The sequence below is a fragment of the Drosophila grimshawi genome, unplaced genomic scaffold (assembly GCF_018153295.1).
Source record: "Drosophila grimshawi isolate 15287-2541.00 unplaced genomic scaffold, ASM1815329v1 contig_59, whole genome shotgun sequence".
Classification (NCBI taxonomy): Eukaryota; Metazoa; Arthropoda; class Insecta; order Diptera; family Drosophilidae; genus Drosophila; species Drosophila grimshawi.
In genome coordinates, this window is record NW_025063406.1 from 507,541 (window position 1) to 513,422 (window position 5,882).

The window sequence follows — 5,882 nt, forward strand, 5'->3', positions numbered from 1 at the left end:
ATATCGAAGGGAGTCCATGAAGTTCGTTCAAAGCTAGACCTACTTGGGGTCACAACACCCTACGATGGGTCCTGGGCTTCAGGGATATAGCGGGAAACGAGCCGGCTAATAAGCAAGCAAGAAAGGGACAGAAAAGCCCTAACAAGACCAGAACCGTATTGTGGCATAGGGAGACACAGTATGCGACTGGAACTTAGAAACGAGGAGAGACAGAGACGGTAACAGAGCTGGCCAGAGGCAGTAGGACTCCAACAAGCCAGATGTCTCCTAGGTGGTTATAATCTTAAACGATTCAAACAAGTTATAACCATGGGAAAGAACAGCCTTAGGATACTTACCGGTCTATTGACAGGACATTGTAGACTAAGAAGTCACCTAACTAAACTAGGTATATATAGTAGCGATCTCTGCAGGTTATGTGAAAGAGAGGAGGAATCCTCGATTCACATCCTAGTAGAATGTGTCGCCTTAATTAGAAGAAGATGCAGCCTCCTAGGGATGCATGTTAGGAATATCAGAGACATAGAAGACCTCAACCCAACAAAGATCCTCACATTCGTGCGGAAGCTGGGGCTGATAGAAGAGCTATAGGCTCAGAAGGGGGCACAATAGATCAAATAGGTCGCGGTGCAATTATAATTATAATTATATTATAATAATAAATGTACGTGAAGTTCAACTTATGCTTAACTGTGCTTCAATCATTTATCTTTTACCGCTGACTGCAACCGAATATCTCAATGATGCTCAGATATCGATGCTCTACCGATATCGCTACTGGCTCGATTACTTGTTCTCAGTAGCACCGGGACAATGGTAATAAGGTTGCCTGATAGCTTTGACCGCTTCTAGTTCCATTCTATATATATATATATAATTATATATACAGTTTATATGTTACATTTACGACTTTTATATGCTTGTGCATATGAGGTTATGGTTCCTCGCACTCCACTCTTTCTTCGGCAGTGGAAGACTTTCACTTTCTAGCGTCAACGGTCGTTAAATGGTTGCAATCGATTCATCGTATCTTCGTATCGTGTTCGTCGCCGATTCATGTCTCGTGTCTGACACTCTCATCATGCGACGAAAAACCGATGATGTCCGTTGGACCGCCGGCTCCCAAAGCATAGTCTCCTCGTCGTTGGGCGATGGGTCCGGTGTCCGCGAATCCGTCTCACCGTCAGATTCGGACTCCGTGCGAGGCCGCGGCATCGCAGATGTGGACACCTCACCGGCCGTGGGCTCGATAGCAGCTCAGGATAGTGCCACCCCATGCACTACGAATTTATGTCGACTGGATTGCTACCATTTTGGGTACCATTTCCGCCACATGATTGCATCCTTCGGATCGTAGTCGATTACATTGTTGTCCAAATTTTCGATGCGAGCGCCTCCGATTCCTCTCCCCGTCCGCACACGACTGCAGCCTCGTCGCTTGCTCCTCTGCGGTAATTTCGGATTTTTTTTATCTCGCCAACACTGTTATTTTTTAAGCGGCGGGGCGCGTGGCTGTGTGTGTGTTGATCAACGACGCTGTGTTTGTGCAAGTGTTAGTGACAAACGAACGGTGACCTTTTAGTGCGCATGTGTTTGCTCTAATGGCAACTTCGAACAGGCGCTGATCTTTCTAAGCCTAAGGAAGAGTGGCGAATGGGCGTTGACCTCTTTGTGCAACTGCATGTGTGCTCTAGTAAAGGTCATGGTTGTCAGTGCTCCCTGATTCTTTCCTCGTGTCGTCTCTCTTGCACTCATCGTGTCCTGAACCGCGCACTCTTTCGCGTGTTTTTTGCCCGTTAAGGACCGCCGTCGTTTTCATTCGGTTGACCACTTGAGGTATTTATTTACATTTTGAAGATTATTATTTTTTTTTATTATTTATATTTTGTACAACAACATTTAGATTTTATTTTCGGTAATTTATGTGGTATCCCTCCAAGTAAGTTCTCAGTTTCCGAATCTCCTAGATTATCACAAGGCATTCGTTTTCGGTCGCAGAGTAATTTCGCTACGCATCATTTAAAGATCTGTTTTACTTACAAAATGAGTCGATTACACTCCTCTGAGGTTTGGGCTTGTATCGCTCCCAAGCCATAGTTGGTTGCATCCGTCTGCAAGACGGAAATGTGATTGTGCCAGCTTTGCTTTGGACTTAACGAAAGCTGCCTAATGCTCTTCGGCAAAGGAGGGGTGGAATCTGGTTTGAAGTTCTTCATGTTTCCAGGGGGCTTCAATTCTGCAATCGCAGCTACTTTTCAGGATCACAGCCGCACGCTCAGGCATTTGAGCTGCTTCTTAAAGAAGTCGCACTTATCCACGTTTATCCTGAGATTCTGTGCGCTAAGTCGGCGGAAGACTTCTGTTATGTTCTTCATGTGCTCCTTGAGTGTTTTCCCGATCACTGTGATGTCATCCAGAAATGGGAAAGCATGCGGCATCTTCTCAAGATCACGCGGTCAAGAACCCTCTGGAACGTAACGGACGCCGAATGGAGTCCAAATGTCACTACTTTCCATTGTCCTTTTCTCAGGACACTGGAGGCTATCATAGCTCGACAAATTTCAGGCCACTATTGAAGATGTAAATTGAAAATAATTGAAATTGAAATAATGGCGACGGCGATGAATTAACTTGTAGATGTACGCGAACATCCGTTACCTAGTAGCAAATGAGTTGGAAAATTTTCAATTGACAGTTATATCCGCATAAGTCGACTTGACGAGCAACACAGCCTTCCGGAGTTCAATCGATCGTCTTTTAGGCACACAAAATGTCGTCAGTTCATCCTTATTCCCGACAAAAATTGCTGAATAAGGGCAAGGTTAATAAGTCTACGATATGCTTGTGTGGATTGTAACGAACCTATTTGCTAGGTTGTGTTTTAGCGAGGCTAAAACTCAGTCGAGCTGTGGGTTCGAGCAACAAATTTATATTGCGTTTGCAATAATTAATAACACAGCGTCAATATATTAAAACTTGCTTTATTTTATTTCGCTTGTATTGCTTGAAATTACACTTTCCACTATTGGTTTTCTGACCGTTTAATTGTTACTTGTCCCGTAGCGTCTCGCCACGCATCAGTGTCCTTGATCAGGTTTGATTCGAGCTCCTGTGCGCCAGAATCTGCCACACGCACTCCGCCCACCAGCTACGCAAGCGCAGGATCTCAGTCTGCCCGCCAGAGATTCCGTACAGCACTCCTTATGCCCACCAGGATTAACGGCTTCCTTGTTTCCCAAGGATTGCGCCTAGTCCTTTTGTGAGGCAGCCTCGCTTGCTTCGCTTGGTTCCTTGCGGATATCGCCGGTTGCCACAATTCGAGCGTGGCAAGGATATACGTTTCGCACCTAATTTCAGGACCTCGATCTCCTGTGATCCTTGTGTCTTGTTGAGGTTGACACTCCGTGTCCTTGCACTTTCACTGGTATCTCTGGCTTCCACTCGCACATATGTTCGCGCAGCCGCTCTTGTTTGATTTGCACAGCTTCGCGTGTTTACTTTCACAGCGTGTTTACTTTCACAGCCGCGTATCTAATTCCCCGCCTTGTGCGGCGGCGCTCCTTTTATAGGCCGTGGCTGGCCACCTTTTGCCGGGACTGTACCCCGGTGGCGTGATCTTTTGGTGGCGTGATCTTCTGGTGGCGTGATTTTCTGGTACTTTTCCACTGCCCTTTTGCTGGCGCCAGCCATTGTCTGCCGTCAGTGTGAGTATGGACAACAGTATTGCTTCCGCAATACTCCTCCCACACTAACGGCACATGTCCTGATGGACAAGTGTGTCAGGCACATTCAAATGGCTGAACACCTGCGTTAGAAAGGGAGAGGGCGAAAGAGAGCGAGTTCGCCGCAACTGCATCAGGGCCAGATTTCGGCCTGAATGTTGCATATAACATGCTCCAGGGCATTTTGCATGCCCATTCGTGAACATACATATATATATATATATATATATATATATATATTATAATCACAAACATACACATATATGCATGCTCACAAGTGCATGCTTCTATGGCTCCTTAAAAGATGAATCGCTCAACACGATGGAAGAAAACTTGAATGGTGACTTAATACAGTACTCGCCTGAAGATGGATGAGTAAACAATTTAACGAAATGCTGCTCGCACAACGAACAACCTCATCCAGTCGATCATCAACAATTGAGACATCTTCCAATGCAGAATTTGAGATTAAGAATGAAGTTTGACTCAAACGTTGACAAGCCGTACGTTGGCGGGAATACTCGAATTTATCCGTAATGGTGTGTGGGACCAGAGTTGTGAGTGAAGCGGCGTAATCCAATATTTGGGAATTAAAGCAAATTTCCACCGTTTGACCTTCAGTGCAAAGATTGGTTTTACCAAGACGAGATGCAGCTAAGAGTCCGAATCTAGTAAAACTCTGTACGGGAGGAATACTCCAGAACGACTTTTATCGAGAATGATTGCCGCGCCCAGTAGCACAACTTCTGATGAACCATTGTGTGTAGCAAGAGACACAGATACCGATGGTAAATAGAAGACGAAGAAGCACGGCGTCTGCCGATGCATTGGCTGCCTGCTGCGAAAGGTGGTCATCAAAGTGTATTAGGGTATGATGTCTCTTGCCACACACAAGACAAAGTCCACTGTTGCGTGTACCCAGAAAATGCATGTGAGCTTCCCAACGATTCAAGTGCGCGCAGATGCGAGTTGACTTTATCCGAGAACTCACGAAGTTTCCCTGCAGACCAATAAGCTCCTTAATATGCGATTGGAACACTAACCGCTTATTATTAAAGCATTTGCTAAAAATGTCGAAGGCCGCTTGATAATTTACACTGGCCATTTTTAACGATCGTACAGAATCTGAAGCTAGGCTTGAACAGGACGGAAAATGCAGAAGCTATTCTGTATCACTAAGCTCAGTGTCTTCGTCATTGATCAAACTAAGCATAGTTATGAAGTTCGCATATTCCGTGGCACAATATGGATATGTGTTTTATATCGCCCTGCTTGCCGAAAGTGCACGCTGAGGCGCTATTTTGCAGTCTTTTTTGTCACATTGACAATTGGTGCGCACTGTGGGCTATTCGAAGGCTCAATACAACCTTTGACCGATAATTAATCCACGTATTTCTTGATCCCGGTCTGCATTCTGTTCGCCAAAAATTCTTCAACCTTTGTGTCTGAATGAACTGGTGCTCCGACTGGGGTTTCTGTCTCGGCTACCGACAATCTCGCATCCTGATGTTTCAACACTATGTGCCGTGCCGGACAGGTAATCCCATCCGAGAACTAAGTCGTCAATAACTTCAGGAAGTATTGGTAGAGAAATATCCATGATCTGCCGTCTGATCTGATGTCGGACACCGCTGTTTCGGCCATTTGCCACTCGGACGCATAACTCTCTGTGGCGCTTCTTCGGCCTACGCTGATCAGTCCACAAGGAAGCTATTCGTGGCCCTTATACTGACAGTTGCCGATAACTACGATAGCTCGTCCACGATACGTCTGGCTGTGTATGTCGGCTATCCTTCATTGCATTGAAACCTGTTCGGCTTGGCCAATGTGTGGGATTTGTATGGTTATAGTGCGATTCAATGCGCCTTTGTGGTGGCTCCATCCAGTTAGGCGTCTAGTTAGTCTATGGTCTGGAAGCTTTATTGTATATCTGATGTAATTTTCTCTCCGCCTAATAATGCAGAAGCCGCACGACTGTTTGCATATCCATCATGTACAATTCAAATGTCCCCTAAATAGGCTGGATGCTTCGAATTCTCGAAATAGTTCGCGGTCAGGAAATATTTCCGGTGCTTGTTCTTCTACTATTGAAGTGCCATTCCTTTTAGCGCATCGTGTATAGCCCTGGGAATCAAGTTGTGGTCATGTCCATACGCATCG